This window comes from Microtus ochrogaster, chromosome 10, assembly GCF_000317375.1.
Source record: "Microtus ochrogaster isolate Prairie Vole_2 chromosome 10, MicOch1.0, whole genome shotgun sequence".
In the NCBI taxonomy this organism is placed as follows: Eukaryota; Metazoa; Chordata; class Mammalia; order Rodentia; family Cricetidae; genus Microtus; species Microtus ochrogaster.
The window spans coordinates 41,717,660-41,738,681 of NC_022016.1; the positions used below are offsets into that span (position 1 = coordinate 41,717,660).

The following is a 21,022-nucleotide window of genomic DNA, read 5'->3' on the forward strand; positions in this document are numbered from 1 at the left end:
AGCATGACATTTCGTTCCTGTTGCAGATTTTGATAGCGAGTGCATCTCACACTTCCATCTCCTAACACACAGGCGTGAGTTGCTGTTGGGAGCTGTAGATCTCTGGCCCTCCGACTTTCTTTGCCTACCTGGACCCTTTGCCTGCTGAAGTGAACTGAGCAAAACACCTATGCCTACAGCTGCTCTGAGCAGGAGACCTTGATGGCAGGCTGGAGGGCCTGCAGTTGAAAGATTTCCAGAGCTGGACCTGGCCAAGAATCCTTGTATAAGCTTCCCCTGAGCACAATACAGTGGGCATTGGCATTCTTGTATCAAGGATGACCAGTGTCCATGTCTCTCTCTGTGTGTCTCTGCCTATGTGATTTTAAGTCTCCAGCCCAGTTCCCGGTTTGTGTACCATCTTGTAGTGGCACTGGTGTTACAGGACCACTTCAGGTTTTTACAAGTTGTGATGGAGGTGTCTCAATTCCTTCTCTCATTCATGGGCAACACATTTCACCATTTCAAAGAGGAAAACAACAGTACTTAACATACCACACAGGAAATCATCACTAATGAAGTTAAGCTACATTCTCGATAGCATTTTTTTTTTGATTAAATAGTATTATTCAGTCTGAAAAGTATCACAGGTTAAAGAATTGAAATGTGCCCAAACGGAGTACTCAGATCAAAAGTGCATGATGGCTGATTTAGAAATACCTAAGATACACTCAGTGTGGTAGACTAAATAATCATCCCTTCACATCATACTGCATTAAATCCCGGGAATTTTCAAGCATTGCCTTGTACGGAACTTCTGTGCCTATGACTAAGCAACGAAGAGATTAACTGTGTCTTATCTGGGGATCCTCAGGGCAACTGTTCGTCTTCTTTTAAAGAAAGAGCAGAGGGAAATCTGACTACCTACAAAAGAGAAAGTGACACAAAGGCAGAGCAGAGAGTGTGAAGATGCTGGCCTTGAAGTACTGGGTGCCATGGTCACAAGCCAAGGAGTGTTGGCAGTCTCCAGAAGCTAGAAGGAAACGGTCTCCTCTAGTGGCCTCAGAGGAAGTATGGTCCTGCTGACACTTTAGCTTTGGCCTACTGATACTGATTTTGAACTCCAGCCTCTACATTTGTAAAAGATTAAATTTCCGTTGTTTTAAGACATCAAATCTGAAACAGTAGCCCCAGGAAAAAAATAATATCGTCATTTTAGATTAAAGACAGAAAGGACAGCCACTGACTTCTTTGTCAGCCTTCTCCTGGAATGACGCTCCCTGGTTTTACCATGTCACTTTTGACTTGATAGTCCCCTATTTTCCTTTTGGCCATGGCATATAGGTTTTCTTCTAAAATGATGACTTCTGTGGCAGTTTGGTAGTAGATAAGATGGTGGCCTCCCTTTTACTCCCACAGAAGATGACTCAGATGGTTTTGATGCATGGGTTAAGTTGTAAGGCATTAATCAAGTAGAGTCCAGTGGTGACCCCTATCATAATCCTATATACTCTAGTAACATGCTCACACTTTTTTTTTTAGGTTTACAAACTCTTCCTTGAAGAGTGAAATAAGCAAACCCTTGATGTTTTATTTCCTTTTTCCATGGTCTCTATGGTGACCCAGTCATTTTCAAGACCTTAACATGGGACATTATCTTCACTTGTCAATAATACTGATGAAACGGTCAGCTACATTGCCCTTATTTACAGTCAGCGTATCCCAAGATCCATGTTGAGTGACATGTTTTCTAAATTCCAGGTACATTTCATGAACTTCTCTGTGTGGTGGGATATTTGCACACGGTGTGAAGATGTATTTGCTGTGGCTGGTGTAACAAAGAGCTGAATGGCCAAATAGCTAGGCAGAAAGAGGTTAGGAAGAGGTTAGATGCGACACCTGTATCCTTCACCTCTGGTTGCATCTTTCCACAACTTTAGATCGATAGGCAGGCAGCTGGGTTCCTATCAGACATCTTTTCTGTGGAATGTGCAGAAGCCATCCCTAGTTCGACCCAGTCTATTTCCATCCCCACAGTCCAGACATCTGTTTGCTATCTTGTCTGTAAATATTGACTCAGTTTCCAAGGGCAAGGGTTGAGGTGTCACAGCCCCCTGGCATCGACCTAGGTCCATGGCTGACAAATGCCCCCTGGTAAGGGATGAAAGAACGCAGCCACCCAGTTGCATCTGCCTTGCGGGAGTTTCATTTTAGTGCATGTGGCTGCCCTGCTCCTTTGCACACAACTGAAGTGGTCTATTTGCCCGACAGGTATAATGACTGGCCTTCACAGTGGACCCTTTCTTCTCCTCTTATTTTGCCTGAGACATGAGCTCATGGTGTGATCCAGGATGTCACTATGCAGATCAGCCTGGCCTTGAACTCACAGAAATCTGCCTGCTTCTGCCTCAATGAATTTTGGCATTAAAGTGTGCGCCACCGTGCCCAGCAGCCCTGACCATGTGAAGGGTTATGGATTCTCTGAGGAGCTGTGAATCCCTCAGCTATAACTCTTCCGTGGTCAGCCTGGCCCAGCAATGGCGACGCGGGCTTCTCTCATAGGGTGACGCTCTGGGGTCCGCAGTGAACCAGTGATTGACAGCGAGGCCAACACAGCCCGTCAGGGTCACGCCGCGGAGCCCTGTCGGGGCCCCGAGGGGTCGCGAGCCACGAGCTCCGCTTCGGGTCGGTGTTGGGGCGGCGAGCGCCCCGCCGACGTCACTTCCGGCCGGAGCCAAGATGGCAGCGGCGGGGCCGCGGACGCCGGAGCGACGGCGGCGGCGTCGTCGTCTCTGGTCTCGCTGAGGCGCTGGCACGTCGCTTTCTGGTGAGGGGCGGCGGAGCCTGGGCGGGCGGGCCTCGGGGGACACCGCTCGGTGTCGGTGAGGAGCGTGGGCACCGCGGCGGGGGCGATCGGGCCGGGCGCTAAGGGGGCTGCGGGGCGGGCTGACGCGCCCCCTCCGAGCTTCCACGGAACCGGTGGGGACCGGTGGCGAAAGCTGACCGACGCCTGCGGGCGGCGCCGCGCGGCTCCCGCTCTGAGGGTCTCGAGTCCCCCGCGGGCAAGTTTGGGGTCCGCTTTGTGGCGGCGCTGCAGAGTCGGGGTGCGTGGCTTGCGGGCTTGGAAGGGTCCGCACGTGGGCCCCGGGCGGTCCCCATCGGTGGGGCTGTGAGCTCGGCTCTGCTCTTTTGTGTCCCGCCCGAGTGTCTGGGCGCATCAGCATCCCCCGACTTGGTTCTGTGCCTCGAGTCTTTGTGTTTTCCCGTATAGTTTCTGTGTGGCGTGAACCTGGCAGTGGTCCCCGTGAGTGTTTCCCATCGACCCACTGGTGCGTATGTGCGTGTGTCACAGGTGTGCACTAACATATGTGTGACTGATTTCGGTTAGTCAAAAGATCGGTCTACCATGTCTCTGACTGAGGATGACAAGTGAGACACGAAATTCACCTAACAGGTCAGTGTTCTTCCACGATCCACGCGTGAAGCACTAGCCCACGGCCTGCTACCATTGGGTCGGACCTCTTGAGCATTGGGAACAATCCCACTGAGAACCGGGAAGCCCCGTTGTCCCTTACTACGAAGTTAGAATTTGCACCTGGAGAAATGGGGTTCCTCCCACCCCCCATGTTTCATATTTTGAGGGTTTGGGTGTATTTGACCTATGCACTTGCCTTTTTGCTGAATCCCAGTGCCTTGCCCTTAGAACCCTTTAGCAAGACCCTGGAATGTTTCTGTCTGGAACAAAATGTCTCCAGAGCATGACTTAAGATGTATCTCAAAGTTTTTGTTTACTTCGGGATTATTGTTTAAAGTAACATTTTACAGCAAAAGGAATTTACCAATGGTTCTTTTACCTACAATAGCACAGACTATGGTTTCAAACGTCCTGCCCACGGTGGTATTAAAAAAGGGATAGGAAGTTTGCATCCAGATATTAAGGAGGAACTAAGAGTCATTATGTTGTTTTCTTCTCTGTAGAGTTCTGTTTTTGAGACCGAATGTAGCTGCTACCTTCCAGGCTTTCTTACAAACACCTTATTCGATTAAAAAAAAATCTTTCCCATGTGAAATTTCAGCTTAGCTTTGAAGACCTTTTTAGATCATTTTGTAAGTTCCCTTTCTTTCAAGCCCTGGGAATAGAGCTGTAAACCCATTGTTGGAAGCAACACCCGATTGCATTTGGTGTTATTTTAGGGATCTATTATTTTGCTTTAGGCCATTGATGCACTTAGGAAAGTTCCTAGACCCAGGGATAGAACGACAATGCTCAATGTTTGCTGTTTGTTGATGGAAGAGCTGGCTTCATTTGGGTTTGTTTTGTGTTTTTACACAGTGCTCAAGATACTAAGGGGCAACTTTGTAATAATGTATTGGATCTGTAAGCACCAAACAGCAAAGCAGTCTCACTGTAAGACAGTTGGAAAACAGAAAAGCACAAAGAAGGAATAGAAAGCAGGCATAACCTTCCGCCTCCACAGATAGCCATTGTTAACATTGTAGCAGATTGTCACCAGCCCCTCATGGTGTGCCTGCTTGCATTTCTTTATGCACACACATTCATTTATAGAAGCATTCGCGTCTGTATTACATTTTATACAGAATTGATATGTTGTGTGTATTGATGTAGCTTGGCTTCCATGATGCTGTTGTAAGTGCGCATCTGTCTTTAACTGTTCTTCATTTTGATGTTTAATGGCTGTCTGATATGTGGACGTGCTGTCAATTATCAACCAATTCCACATTGATCTGTAAGGCTTCTAAAGCCTGACATTTTCTTTTCATTAAAATTTGTATGTTTTTTTTCTCTATGATGAACTTTAAAATTCTGTAGTTACCCAAGATGTGAAAACTGAAAAAAAATCTGCTTTTTAGCATCTGTCTACATGTTTTTGGTTTCAGCTACCTTCCTGAGAAGTACAGTCCGTTTCAGCTCCCCGTTTTCTCTGCCGCATCTGTGTAGCTCACATGCATGTGCACATAGTTTCTTTTGATGATTATTTTACACTGGTTACTTATTTATTCATGGGACTATTTCTTCAGAATGCTGCTATCTTTTCAAGTTTAGATCTGGCTCAGACACCTTTCAGGGTCTGGTAAATCACAGTTGCCGGAGTGGAAAGCACCTTGGATTATTTACTGTCTTTTGACTAGCTCCATGTTAGTTTTAATACATGTACCAGGGGAAGAAAGCCCAGCAGCAAATCTGCAGCATTCTCTAGAAAATGACAGAGTATGTGGACATTGAGGAGGATATGTCAAACCTGCATGCAGAGATCATCTACAGGGACTTCTGAGTATGAAGGGGAAAGTACCTGCTGAGTGTGGCTTCTGCTCCTGCTGACGTGTATTTGGTGCCTTCATAATTTGTGTGCTGGCCATCAGCAATTACAGTGCCTGGTGTCGTGCCCTCATGCTTGCCTTTTGAAGTTAGGAATTTTTAGTTAGAACTATAAAACATGGTTTTCATAGAGCAGGCTGGGGAAAGCTACTGAGTCTGTTAGTAGGGATAGCATATTTAGTTCCAATAAAACTTTACTTTTCAGCTACTGTACTGTTGACATTTGGACTGTGTTTTTTACTGTGTCTTTGTTGGAGGTATCTCTCTTGTCCATGATGGAATGCTTAGCAGCAAACCCACCCCATAAAGTGCCAGTGGTTCCTCCCTCAGTTGTGACAAGCCATGAAGTAAGTCACTAGACATTGCCAGGTGTCCATTGGGGAGACAAAAATTGCACGATTCTCAACTACCTCATTGACTGACAGTTCCTTTGCTGGGTGGTTGAATCATGGCAGCAGTTAAGGCTTCTCAAAGAGCTCTAAGAATAGATGCTATGATTTATACCTTGAAGGAGGGAATGGGCTTCCTATCCAAATTCCTTTCAGCGTCGGCTTTTGTGATTACAGAGCAGCTCACTCTCTGCAGTTGAATATTGGCATCGTTTCGTGGCAAGAGATATGGTAGTGTGAGATAGCCTGGAGATTATGAAGTTTTCATGACATGGGATTGGCAGTCCCAGTATGCAGATTAAATCATTATGAAATTTAAATAAATTTGCATAGAGTTGATGGATGGTGAATAATTTAAGCATTTGTTCTATTATGCTGAATAGCACAGAAATAACTCTTTTCTTCTAGAAAATGAGACTTGAAGCAACTCCTTGAAGATTGATAATGAAAGCCAAATTGTGCTTTTTCTAAAATCTCCTTTTTTTTCCTTTCCTTAAAAACAAACAAAAAACCAAAAAAAAACCTAACCAGTGTGGGTTATGCACAGAAACTTGTCCTAAGGAAGGAAAGCTTTCTTTTGGAATGCTTACCTGACACCAGTGCATTACATTTTAATAATAGGTAATTGATCTTCATGAGAAATGTGTCATTAATGCACTTTCCACTGGGGGAGAAAATATGTCTCCAAATCTTTATTCTTAATCATTCTAAGTAAAAATTGTATTGCTTGTGGTTCTCTTTTATTTATTTATTTTTGGTTGTGAAATGATATTTAATCATAATGCACCATTAAATAAAATATATGAAAAAAAACCCCTGCCTTTGGAGCTGTAATTAGTAATGAATGGTTTTTCTGAATTACAGAAATATCTGAAAAATTCCAGTGCAGTGAATACATGTATCATTTAAGTATTTTTTCTTAAAGGGAATGGTCTTCTTCTCCACCTCCTTCAAGAATGAGTTAGAGCCATTGTATATAGTCCGCCTGGTTACTACAATGATAAATGCTTATTTTTTCCTTAATTATACTATGTAAGTAGTAGTTCTTTGGATCTTGGTTCATGTCATTCCTGTACTATGTTCTCATTTCTTGCCCCTGGAATGTGCAATAAAAAAGTTTTATTGAATCTATATTTTCCAACTATTTTGGTGAAAAGAATATTTTGTAATCCTTGCAATAAATCATATTAGGCTTTGCTTTAAAAGAGCTGAATTACTTCTTGGCACAGTGTGTCCAAAATATGTAAAGCTAAATGGAAACGTTAGCTTGATTACTGTGGGCAGCCCATCTGGAAATTGGTAAAACCTACATATTTTATATGTACTTACATGTAGGTTTTCTAAGAGTGTCTCATGGGAAATTAATTTAAATGATACTTTCAAAATTGGAAAAGAATTGTGAGGTTTCCCAAACCTGTATGTACTTGAGCATGAATTCTGTATGTTTCTTTTTTTTTTTCGAGACAGGGTTTCTCTGTGGCTTTGGAGCCTGTCCTGGAACTAGCTCTGTAGACCAGGCTGGTCTCGAACTCACAGAGATCCACCTGCCTCTGCCTCCCGAGTGCTGGGATTCTGTATGTTTCTTAAGACTGTATTCAGACAATGTATATTAAGCATATTTTGGAGACCATAAAAATGACATTTAAATTGGTTCTCTGAGGCTTAAAGACTTTGCCATAATTCGACAAGTCTTGGCTTGCAAGATAGAGGTTTTGAAAAGGAAGGCTCTTGGGGGTAAATTTAGATGCTTAATTGTGAAGCCCTGTTCCCACGTTAGAAGATATGGGGATATTGTCTGCATATAGCTCTGTTTTCTCTGTAGCTTTGGAACCTGTCCTGGAGCTAGCTAGCTCTTACAGGCCAGGCTGGCCTCGAACTCATAGAGATACGCCTGCTTCTGCTTCCCAAGTATTGGGATTAAAGGTGTGCACCACCCCAGCCCAACTTTCTTTTCTCTTCTTAATGTTTGCAAAGTGGGGGACAGATAATACCCCCCACCCCCCCCACTAGGATATTTTGATCTGAATATGTAAAGAATCCGCAAGCAGGGCCAGTAAGATGACTCAGCATGTTAAGGCTCCAGGACCCAGTAGTAGAAAGGATTAACCCAGGGGTTGTCCTTTAACCTGTGATGCCTACACACACACGCGCGCGCGCGCGCACACACACACACACACACACACACACACACATAAGAACACTTTAAAAACCCGGACCTTTAATCCCAGCACTCGGGAGGAAGAAGCAGGCATATCTCTGTTTGAGGCCAATCTGGTCTACAAGAGCTAGTTCCAGGCCAGGCTCCAAAGCTACAGAGAAACCCTGTTTCGAACCCCTCCCCCTAAAAAAAAAGAACACTTTAAAAGATGCAAGAAGTTTATTGTTTTTGAAAAACCAACATTATTCCTTTTGAAAACCAACATTCCAGTGTAGTGTGTCTTGAGAGATAATGTGATGTTGTTGAGAAAATTGTCCTTAGGCTTTTCGACCCCCCACCCTACACACGCACACACACACACACACACACACACACACACACACACACACACACACACACCGGACATAGCACAAGAGGCAACTGTCTTCCCACAGAGTCAAATCCATGTCTTCTCCTCCGGACATCGTCTCTCTTGGCAGTCCTCTTTCTCGAGGCACCCCAGTGAGACTAAAAATCTCTGCAACTATCCCTGACCTCCATGCCAGTCTGCAAGGAGACCAGTTTTCTCCTCTGACTGGTGTAGCTTTCTTTGGGAATGCCTGCCCTCTTCGGAGCATCAGATGCCGACATGGAGCTCACCCTCAGCACTTCCACTTCAGTCCATCCCTGTTCCCGACGGCTGTGTTTTTCAGTGCCTTCACAGCCTCCCTGTTAGTCACCTTCTTTCCACACTCTAGATTATTTCCGCCATCTCTTGTTTCCTGTAAACTGTAGTGTGGAGACTTTTGTGTGTGTGTGTCTTTTCAGTTATCTTGTGTGATTCAGGCTCTACTAGCTTATTAGCTTTGGTCTCTTTGCGTAAATTTTCCTTAAATACCAGACTATATTTTGTTTATGGTGTCTCCTCAGTCAGAAAGGCTCCGTTGCTCCTCCCAGGTGAATAAGGCCTTCCTAACGGACTGTCCTGAGACCATCTGTCCTCCTCCAGGTGACGTGGCCTTTGCTTTTCGGCAATCCCGCTTCTGACTTAGCCTGCAGACAGACCTCCAGGGCTTGGGAGCGGGCTGAGAGGGCAACAGTATCTGGAGAGCCCTACTGTGCTGGGTTGGTTTTTTGTTGCCTTGACTCAAGCTAGGGACATCTGGGAATGTCATCTGAGAAAGTTTCTCTGCCGGACTGTTGTGTGGGCGTGTCTGTGGGGACTCTCTTGATTGTTAATTGATGTGGGAGGGTCCAGTCCACTGTGGACAGTGCCAGCCCTGCGAGGGTAGTCCTGGGTTGTATAAGAAAGCAGGCTGAGCAAGGCAGTAAGTAGCTTGCCTACATGATCTCTGTTTAAGTTCCTATCCTGACTTCTCTCAGTGCTGGGCTGAAGCGTAAGAAGGAATGACTCCTTTTGTCCCCAAGTTGCTTTTGATCAGCAACAGAAAGCAAACTAGGACGCGTACCACAAGGTCAAGTTCAGATTTGCCCTGGAATGCAAAGCCCCCTGGAACTGTCCTCATCTTTTTTATTCTTTCTTTCTATACCCTTGCATGCAGGGCACTATTGTACTGAACATAGCCGACCAATATCAAGAGATTTCATGTTTTTATCATCAACTCCTAGACATTTACTTTTATGTTGAATTGAGAACTATTGCCAGCTGGTGATGGCCTTTAATGCCAGCACTTGGGAGGCAGAGGCAGGTGGCTCTTTGTGAGTTCAAGGCCAGCCTGGTAAGTTATTTTGAGGAAATGTACCTATCTTAAAACAGTAACAACAACAAAACAACTCCTGTGTATTCAATTCTTAAACTGTAGATCATTGTATTCACTTTGTAGACCGAAGGTATTGCTACTGATTTTAAGTGGTCTTGAGAACAGTGGTTGCCCATTTAGAGTGTAAACCCCAAACCTCAGATTATACAAACTAGCTCCAATCCTAAATGAAAAACCCCTCACTGACGTGACACGAATCCTGTGATGTCCATGTGGCAGCAGTGTGATCAAGCACAGTGCCAGCAGCAGCGGTGGCGGGTGTAGGTCACAGTTCTCGGCTTCTCTCCTGTAGTCTCAGGAAGCCATCGTGGGTCTGAGTCCTGTACACGATTAGTTTTCTTGTGTTCCGCAGTGTGTGGAAAGCCTTGAGAGCACAAGCTGCCTCCGAAGCGTGAGAAGATGAAACCTTTGGGAGTCTCTGAGTTAAATTTGCACTGGGGTGACATGCTCACCATGTTCATGTTGCAACTCTTAGCAGGAGTCTTGAATATCTCTTACTCTTCAGTGTTTAACTATAAAGGCAGTGCTGTATTGGGAACTCTCGTGGGAAAAGTTACTCGAGGCGATCAGCTGAGACTTCGTAGTTATGAGTTAGACTCACTTTAGACATTCTTTATGAGGCTTGTCTTTTGAGGGTTTGTGAAGAATTGATTTTACTTCCTTTTCCAATAATTACAACTTTTTATACAACTAACAAAATGTCAGGAATCTTTTAGTTGAAACTTCTTTATGCTGGTGCCGCTTTGCAGAATGTGCAGTCAGCAGTGGGTCGCAGTCCTTTGGTTGGACCCTTGTAACTCTGGATTTGTAGTGGCCCCCAGGCAGAGCACAGGGTTTGAGCAGAAAGCACAAGTGCTCCTGCCCCGTTCCCGCCTCTGTGCTGATATTTACATCTGCAGTGTTTTTTGACAATTAGTCTTTAAAATAAGGAAAATTTTGGTTCAAGGATGTTTTGGTGGGATAGGATTATTTCTCCCAGGAAAACTGACACTGATCTTCTTGTTCTTGGTCCAGTGAGGGGGATATCTGCTGCTACAGCGAGAGATAAGATAACCCATAGTATAGTAGGCTTGACACCCACGGCGGAGGAAATCCCACGTCCAATGACGTCTGCCCTAGGTATATGATGAAGGGAATAAGGGAGAATGCTAATAGATGTCTTTACTCTCCACAGCAGATGATAATCTACAATGGCCAACATTTATCTCTAAGCTTAGCTCTGTTAGTGGGTGCTAGAACCTTTTTCCCCTCTACAGTGCTGGGGTTTGGACCCATTATTTCATACATGCTAGGCAAGTACTCCAAAGTTCTCCCTACCTGTTTTCCTCTCAGCGCCCCACCCCCCATCCTTTGTTTCTCTTCAGATACTGGTGAGCCTCCCATGGATGTCAGCCAGGCATGGTATATCAAGCTACAGTGAGACTAGGAACCTCCTATTCTCTTAAGGCCAAATGAAGCAATCTGGTAGGAGGGGTGGGTCTTAAAAGCAGGTAGTGGAATCAGAGACAGCCCCGCTCTCACTTAGGAGTCTCCCGCAGAGATCAAGCTACACAGCTGTAGCATATATGCAGAGGGCCCAGGTCAGTCCCATGCAGGCTTCCTGGTTGGTGTTAATTCAGTCTCTTTGAGCTCCTGTGAGCCAGGTTAGTAGATTCAGTGAATTTACTTGTGTGCTCTTGATCCTGCTGGCTCCTACAATCCATTTTCCCCCTCTCACAGGATTCCTCAAGTTCCCCCTAATATTTGGCTGTGGGTCTCTACTTGTGTTTCCATCGGTTGCTGGGTCAGCCTCTGATAACAGTTGACTGAGGCACCAGTCTATGAATATAGCAGAATATCATCAGGAATCATTTCGTTGACTTTTGCCAGTTGTATTTGGTTCTCTCCTAGGTCTCTAGGGTAAGCTTCCTCTTAGGATAAGTATCTCTAGCTGGGCCAGTCATCAGTTGGTCACGCCCACATTTTCTGCACTATCTTTACCCCAGCACATCTTGTAATTGCTTTTACCTACTTTCTTTATTTTTTATTTGTGTGCGTGTGTGTGTGCGTGCACGCGTGTGTTCGTGAGTGTATGCACGTGGGCACAGAAGGAAGGGAGAGGACAACTTTGGTGTTGGTCCTCACCTTCTACCTTGTCTGAGGCAGGATTTCTTATGCGTTGCTGTGTATGCCAGGCTAGCTGGCTCGTGAGCTTCCCAGGACTCAATCTATCTCCTTGCCCTGTCTCTGAGCAGGGATTACAGACAAGCATGCTAGCTAGCTATTGTGCCCAACTTTTAAATGGGTTCTAGGAATTCAAACTCAGGTCCTCACATCTGCATGACAAGTAAGTATTTTACTCATTGAGCCATTTCCTCAGCCCACTTTATATTTCGAGAGAAGGTCTCTCACTTACAGGAGCTTGCTGATTGAGGAGGCAGGCTGGCCAGCAAGTACCCAGGCCCCTCATGTGTCGGCACTGGATTATGTGTGCTGTGGCACCTGGCTTTTTTACAAGAGTGCTAAGAATTGAACTGAGGTTCCCACACTTATTCAGCAAGCAATTTTGCAGTTGAGTCATTTATCCAGCCCCTTTTGTTTTAAAGCAGCGGTTCTCAACCTTCATATGAAATGCTGCAACCCTTTCATACAGTTCCTCATGCTGCGGTGACCCCACCATAAAATTATTTTTTGTTGCTACTTCATAACTGTAACTTTGCTACTGTTATGTATTGTAATGTAAGTATTTGTGTTTTTGGATGGTCTTAGGTCACCACGGTGAAGGGGTCATTTAACCCCCAAAGGGGTCATTACCCTACCAGATGAGAACCACTGTTGTAGAGCAAAAAATTCCATTTGGTTGGAAAGCCCCTGGGTGCCTGCAGTCTAAATGCAGGTTTATATTACTTTCTTAGGATGTCAACTGGTCTCTTACTTGACATTTTAATATGATGGTGTTTAATTGTTTAAGGCCCTCTAGAGTCGAGGGCTGTTGACCTCAGAGCTCTGTAACTTACATATTTTCAACAGAGCTCTTAATCAGCCCCATTTTCTCATTTGTGTCTGTGGCTCTGGGAAGAGGAGGCCAGGGTTTTCAGTCTGCTGCATGGAAACGGTGTTCACCTGTATCAGCTCTTTAAACCCCATGTCCTAAATCAGGTTTGTGTCTCAGAATACTCTGCTGTGCACATTGAGGGATCTGGAGCCTGGGGCAGTTGCTGGTGCTCCGGGCCACGTGATGGAAATCAGTGTACTGCAGTTTGAGAACACTTGAGGGCTCTCTGTTACCAGCCTGTCCCTGAGCCTCTGTAGGCTGAGCAAGGGATCTGCTGCTGTCTCTGTGATCTCTACCACCTCTCTCTTTGGTATTGGGTGGAAGTCCTGGGGAGGGGGAGAGACAGGTTTCAGCAGAGGCCACACCCAGTGAGTCAGATTTTGCTCAGTCTTCCTGCTTTCGTGATCTACACACAAACACACAGGTCTCCCTGTTCTTAAAGCGCTACACATTTCAGTATAGTTCCTGCTGCAGTTTATGTAACCTGGTAATACTGCCTGCATTTTCTTCTCTGTTTTGGCAGCACTGCAGCTTTGCACATGCTCTGCAAACATGCCATCAACAAGCCACTCATATAATTTCTCTCTTCAAGGAAAAATTGGGGCTTTGTATTTTTAGGGTGAAACTTAAGTGATTTGTGAAATTATATTATTTTGGGAAAGGAAGATGGACGTGTTTTTTTCTGAGCAGGTGTAGTGTGAGCAGTGCCTGTTTCCGTCGTGGCCTGCTGGTGCCACCCTCCTGGTAGGGATCCTGACGATTCTGGTGGTGTTTGTAAATTGATAAAATCTGGTTTTGAGAAGTCAGCATGATTTTAATTTTTCATTTTTAAGTTTCTGGTGAGAGTGTTTTGGTCAGAGTAAACCAGTTAGGAAATCTGCTAGGCTAAAAGCTCCGTCTCCATATTGTTTGCTGCCATGATGTTTACTTTGTAGTGATTAGACTATTTTTATAATAATTTGTTATTATTAGACTTGTGAGACTCCTTTCACAAAATGCTGTTTCCAGACCTTTCCCTTGTCCTACCTTGTCTGTGTTTATTGCAGTTCTAGCCTAGCTCTAACAGTGTTTTAGTTCCTTGCACCTCATCTGTCTTCATTGCAGTTTGGTCTAACTCTGGCACAGCATGCTGGCTCCTGTGCTGATGATTGTTTTATTCTTTGTCTACGAGCTTCCGGAGTCTTACAACTCAGTAATCACTACTGATTCTTGATGTTACAATGTGGGAAAAATTAGGCCAGTGAGATGGCCTAGCAAGTAAGGGCATTTGCCAGCAAGCCAGATGACTGAACTTTGGTCCCTGGAAGTTTCTGGAAGGAAAGAATCTACTGACTCCCGCAGTAGATTGTCCTCTGACCCCTACATGCACACAGTGGCAAGCACACACATGCAGTAAATGAATGCAATTTAAAAGAGACAGCCTTGAAGTTACAGTAGTTTTCAAATAAGAACCAAAGAGCTAAAGCAACCCAGAAATAACTACAATGAGGGATTTGTGGGTGAACATACTTTCATCATTTTTCCTTTCTTCTAGACTTTGAGTTTTTTAAAAATGATTGCTTTTCCTCTAGCTTTGTAAAACTCCTAAGTTTGCAGATGTGCACAAAGTTAGCATAAGCAGTGTCACATGTTTGGTTTGTGCTGGTGTGTCTGTCCTTAGGTAGACTCTGCTCTGTTGCAGAAGACGCTGAGTGCCTACGGGTCTGTGCATACCCAGGGGCTGGAATGTCACTTATCACTTCATTTTCAGGTCTCTGGAACGTGTTGCCAGTTGTTCAGATTGTTTTGTTACTGTGAGAGACCAGTAATTTTTAGTTTAGTTTTTTGCTACTGAACCTTAATACTCAAGTCACCTTTATATATTAACAAGTTAATATTGGTAAGGATGATTTGCTCTGGAATTTCAAAGTAGTACTTTGAAAAGTATAGTTGGATGTGTTCAAGTTCTTTGCCTAGCATGCCAGAAGTCCTGGGTTTTATCCCTAGTACTTTATAAGCTAGGCAGGGCAGCATACGCTATAATCCCAATTCTCCAATGGCAGAGGTAGGAGGATAGGTTTGTTTTTTTTTCTTTTTTAAATATGTATCTTGTCTCTTGTAGCCCAGACCAGATACTGTTTTTAAAAAAAGTTGCTGGAGAGATGGTTTGGTGATCAAGATCACTTGCTGCTTTTTCAGAGGACCCAGACTTAGCTCCCAACACCCATATGGTGGTGGCTCACAATCATCCGTAACTCCAGCTTTAAAGGATTAGACATTTTTTTCTGATCTCTGTGGACACCAGGCACCTACATGATGTATGAATATATATATGTACACACATTTATTTATTCAGACAGAACACCCATATTCCTAAAGCAAAATAAATAAATCTAAGAAAGAAATAAGTACATGCATGTGATTAGAACTTTAGAAACACAAGGTGGAGCTGAAGTGTGTGCCTTTTCAGTGGTCCCTGCTATTTGTGACTGACTGATTCACAGACTCAGACTAAGGCATCTGTCTACTGTACTTTTTCTACCTCTTTTCAGTATGTAGTAGTATGTAGAAAGTCAGAAACACTGAAGCTTTTAGTATTAAAAAAGAATTTGCGGGCCTGGAGAGCTGGCTCAGCAGTTCAGCGCACTTGTTCTTATGAAGGACAGGAGTTGGTTCCCAGCACCTGCGTGATAGCTCACAACCTGCTCTAACTCCACTTGCAGGAAATATCCAGTGCTTGCTTCTAACCTCTGTGGGCACCAGGCATTCGTGTGTTGTACATACATACAAACTAAATCTTAAAAAAGTTACAAAAAAGCATTTGCTGGATTTTTTTTTGGTTTTTTTTTTTTTTTTTTTTGAGACATGGTTTCTCTGTGTAACACACACACTCTGACTGTTCTGAAACTTGCTCTGTAGACCATGCTGGCCTTGAACTCACAGAGATCCACCTGCCTCTACCTCCCAAGTGCTGGGATTTAAAGTGTGTGCCACCACCACCCTGTGCTGGAATGGTTTTGAAGATATGTGTGAGAAGATTCTTCCCTGCCTCTGCACTGACAGGGTCCATTGTGGATCTCTTGTGGATAAACTTTGCCTTTGAGATGCCGTACATTAGCTAAGCGGGAATGTGGAAGTGGTGCTTTCCCAGTCAGTGCTAAGGTCAAAGTACTGCCAGGGCTTTGGGGTTTTTGAGCAGTGCTGGTGGATCCTTAAGAAAGTTACTTCAGAGTAGTGTTTGGACTTTGTCATTGCTACAGATAGCACATGTGCTTCTATTCCACTAGTCACGTGATTCCTACAGACCCTTGTTCTCAGCTCCTTAGCTTGTGTTTGGGAAGGTATGCAGGTTTTAAGTTGTGAAAATGATTGTGGTACTCCTGGCATTGATGGGCCAGGGTAGTGCTAAATGCCTATAAATGAAAGACAGGCTCAGGCCAGGGGCTGTTCAGTTCAGTACACAGTGATACTTGTGGAGAGACTGCCCAAGTCTCCCTTTTGGTGTTGTTAGAGATAGGGTCTTGCTAGGTTGTTCAAGCTTGTCTTTACCTTCTAGACTCAAGAGTGATCCTCCTACCTGGTTTCCTGTGTAGCTAGGGTGACAGGCACACACTACTGTACATGCCTTTACTTAGCATATTTTAGAGAGAATTTAACCTAGAAAAACAGGAAGGCTGGGGAGATGGCATCAGTGGATAAAACACTCTTTGCAAACATGTAAGGACTGGAGTTTGGATTCCCAGCACCCATATACAAATAGTGGCTTCCCTGTCTATAATCTCAGCATTCAGGAGGTCGAGTGGGATCCCAGGGCAACCAGCTATGTAGACTAGCTGAGTCAGCAAGTTCTGGGCCCAGTGAGAGATCCTGACTGAGTAAATAAAGTGGAGAGCCATTGAGGAGATACCTGATGTCAACCCATTGGCTTCCACATAAACGTGCACACAAGTTTACAGACACTTGCACACAGCTGTGCCCCTCACATGCGAACATGTGTGTACACCCCTGACACACACACTACATACATACATACATACATACATACATACATACATACATACACTAAAAAATCAGCTGGGTAGTCTGTTGGGCTTATAATAGCCTTGATACTGCGCAATGTTGTTTTAAAAAGGTACGCTTATTTATGTTATTTGTGTATATTTATGTGTGGGTGCATGTATGCCTGTGTGTGTGTGTGTGTGTGTGTGTGTGTGTGTGTGTGTGTGTAGGTCAAGACAACTGGAGGGATTGGGTCTTTCTGTTCACATGTGTTCTAGGAATTGAACTGAGGTCAGGCTTGGCAGTAAGTGCCTTTACCTACAGATCCATCTCCCTGGGTTTTGAAGTTTTAGGTATGTAATTTATCATGTTGGGAATCAGGAGGGAAAAAGAAAAAAAAAGGATGTGTTTTTTAGTGGTTTTAGGATTAGAAGTGACAGAGAAGGGAGTCCCTTGAACATAAGTATGTAGTGAACTTTTAATAAAAGGCGTTAAGATCCTTATATTTTCCAACAAGAAATGATCAGTGGGTATAGGTGGATACTGCTCTTTTGTTTCATGGCCACTCAAACCTGAATAATCTCACAGAAACTCTGTTAATTATAACACTGTTTGGCCTATTAGCTTAGGCTTCTTATTAACTAACTCTTACATCTTAAATTAACCCATTTCTGTTATTTTATGTTTTACCACGAGGCTTGTGGTTTGTTACTTCTTGTTTCTTCGGTGGCTACGTGACATCTCCTTGACTCCATGTACTCTCTCTATATATCTTTATTCAGATTTCCTGCCCGGCTTTACTCTGCTAAGCCATTGACCAAAACCAGCTTTATTCATCAACCAATACAACAACCACATATACAGAAGGACATCCCACATCATCTCCCCTTTCCTGTCTAATTAAAAAGGTTTTAATTTTAACATTGTAAAATTACATATACAAAACAGTTATCAAGCAAGAATTATAGCTACAATATTTAGTCCAGTTACATTTGGCAAATTAAGAAAAATACTTTATCCTATCTTTGTTAGTCAAAAGTTTTATGTCTAATTTATCTTTTGTCATAACAAAGAAACTATATGTCTTCAACTCTTCAATGACCCCAGAAGGATTTAATATTACCTAAGTAAACAGGAAGTGTTTACTTTTCAAACACTTTCAAAACTCTAGAATTGACAAGAGACATCTTGCTGACTGGACAGTCACCCAAAGTTCTTCTGTCACATTGGGGCATCCATCTTTAGCCTATTGGTCCATAGTATCTTGGCAGACTTTTCCATGAAGCAGAAAATTTGGTTTATCTTGTTAGTTAGTTTGTCACTTTCTTCTGTATCCTGCAGAATGTCTGGCAATTTTTTCTGTGAAGTGGGAACACTGAAGGACCATCCCATCTTTTGGAAAGTTCAGCAGTCATTTTTTTGTGGGTCCTGCATGTCCAGTTTATACAGCATACCATTAAACAGTCCAGGCAAGAGCAGTTTCTTGCCCAAATGGCTAACAAACTCCATAAGGACCCTTTTCGATGCCCATCTTCCTCTTGAAGTAATTGGTGCTGCCAAAAGCAGACATGTCTCATTGTCCAGAAAAGTCTAAGTTCTTAAAACATTTTAAATGCCAATTCTGTAGGTCTTTGAAGCATTGAAGATTATTTATCTAACTGAAATATATCTCTGCATATCTGGAAAACCTAACATGACTAAGAGTTTATTATAAATTACTATTTACTAAGCTGTATTTTTAAATTATATATTGCATTTTTAAATGAGCTGTACAAATACAATGCCTTAAAGAAGAGTAGAAATATGCATATAACTAAATTGACCGTAAATTTGTATCAATACACCAAAGTCCATACCAATGTAAAGTACTTATCTATATAATATTCCCCGTTAAATGAAAACAAATAAAACATTTATAAACAATCATTTTGGAAATTTGGGCTTAATTTTCTCTAAACTGCTTCCTGCCTTTTGTTGAGCAAAGTATTTTTAGGATTTACAGAGAACTTTCAGGGGGTCTTGTTCCATCAAACCACATTAGCCTGGAAGGAATCTACAGGTTCTCATCTTTTGTGGAAACAAAAGCAGAACCTCTTTTCCAAAGCAACATACCCTTAGACTTAAATTTTGCAGTCAAGATACCTTATGTTGGTTTAACTTAGCAACTCCCAGAATCAAATGTGTCTCTGTAGTCAAAAAATTCAAAGAAAACACAATAATATACATATTCCAGACTTTGTATATTTTCCATCTTTACATGGCTTATTTTTCTTTTCTCCTTTCTATACTCTTTTTCTTCTCTCTCCCAAGTCTATGTACTTTTTAAAAAACATACTATGACCCTTTCAGAGGTTTATTTTTGTCTGAATCTGTCTTTATTGCACATCTTTTCTAACAAGGAGCATTTTAAAATGGTAAGAAGTGTGGTCACAGTGGTCCTGGATGCTGACTCTGCCTCCCTCAGCCTTTCAATAGAGGTACCATACATCAGCTCTGGGACTACTGGGTAGGAGCCACGCTCATCACCTCAACTCTGGAAAGGAACATGCAGCACATAAACCCCTTTTGTCTGAGTAAAAGCTAAATCTATCATGCAGTGTGCTGCATGGCCTGGATGTGTCTTCGTGTATGGTAGAGGGAATCCAACATGCATTTATGCCTGTGTACACCTAGCAGACCTAATTTAGCTGCTTGCCCAGGCAGGGGTGCTTAGTGGCAGGCATGCTCTCAGCTACTTCCCTCCTAACCCTGAGTGGGTACACAAGCACCGGAACCCGAAGTGTGTTGCTGGCCATGCATATTAGCCCCAAATGTATGGACTCCATTTGTAGATGGAGGCTGCTCTTTTTTCTTGGCCTCCTGGACCCAAATAAACACACTGAAGCTATATTAATTACAACACTGTTTGGCCAATGACTCAAGCATATTTCTCTTACACCTTGAATTAACCCATTTCTGTTAATCTGTGGATTGCCACGAGGCTGTGACTTACCAGAAAGGTTCTGGGTCTTTCTCCTTCGGCAGCTACATGGCATCTCCTTGTCTCTACCTGCTTTCTCTCTATATCGCTGTTCAGATTTCTTGCCTGGCTTTGCTTTGCTAAGCCATTGTCTGAAACAGTTTTAGTCATTAACCAATGATAATAAGACATATCCACAGCATACAGAGGGGAATCCCAAATCAAGTGGGCTTTTGTTTGGACAAGGAGGAAGCAGGTAGTGTGGGAAGTCTTAGAATATGCTTCATCATGTAACAATTCGAGTTACATAGTAGGTTTTTTTTCCCCATTAGAAAAAGTTGCCACTTATTAAGCTAATGCTTCAAAGAATGAAATGTTTTAAGTGCTGCACTGTCTTATCTGGTCCAGTATCAGATAGCAGATAACTTCTGTTTGGGTTGTGCCTGTGATTTAGCAACAAAGACTGAGGAAAAGGAAAGAAGAAAAATGTGAAATAGATAGGGAAAACCAGCTGCAAAACAGATGGGAAGGGGACCCTAGGAAGCAGTACCCTCCCACCCACAGTTTTGGGAGGATAGGGACCTAAGTTTCATCCCAACTTACTCTTTCTTTCATAGTTCGTCTCTTGCTACTCTGGCAGCTGAAGTTAGAGGCTCTAGTTTACAGTTGTACCCAGGATCCAGCCTCTTCTTTTTCCTTATCCACCACGCCAAACCAGCATTGTCCTTTGCCTGACATTGCCGCTGTAGGCTGTTCACCTTGGTGCCCAAGCACCCAGATCTGCCAACTGAAGACTTTCAGCTCACTCTAGTTTCCTTGGTGTCCGTTCTCTTCCTTCTTTTACCTTCTCGGTCACAGCTCTTCTTCCTCTCCCTAGACCAGCTTTTTGGGTTGGCAGGTGTAGAGACGGGAGACTGTGATCCATCTTCTTGATAGACTCTCCTTGCTTTTTTGTATAGCACTTTCTTCATATTGCAGGCATTTTCTGTATTTGCTCATTGTGTCCTCTCCCTTAGAGGTTAGGGACGTTCCCTGTTTATGGCCCATGAGCGGTGCCTGACACATTGTCGGTGCTCAAGGTGGGAGGAGTGACAGGCTAGTAAGACATACTTATTCTCTTGTATGAAATGAAGTGCTGCCTAATTTCTGGAACGTAAAATAAATCCCACCAACGTCTTTCATTGTCATTTTTTCTCTTTACAAAGTACAGTGTTCAGAATTGGCAAATCTTTATGACAAGAAGTGGTTTAGATGTTGCTGAGTGCTACATGCTGAGGAGAAAAAGTTAGGGGTGGATGTTGTCATTGCTAAGGTTTCCTTTTGTGCTGACGAAAATGTCCCATGAGTGATTGTGGTGATGGTTGCACAACTCTGTCAGCATGGCAAACACACACACACACACACACACACACACACACACACACACT

At 43.5% G+C, this 21,022-nt stretch overlaps 1 protein-coding gene across 2 annotated transcripts in view; it reads left to right on the forward strand.

Annotated features, from left to right (window-relative positions):
- The first annotated feature begins 2,723 nt into the window (after positions 1-2,723).
- Positions 2,724-21,022, forward strand: part of Prdm2 (PR/SET domain 2) — a 101,599-nt gene continuing 83,300 nt past the window's right edge. The window contains exon 1 of one of the 2 annotated variants that reach the window (XM_026781813.1): positions 2,724-2,806. The gene's annotated coding sequence lies outside the window, so the exon portion shown is untranslated. The remainder of the gene's footprint in view (positions 2,807-21,022) is intronic. The other variant, XM_026781812.1, reaches the window with a different exon arrangement.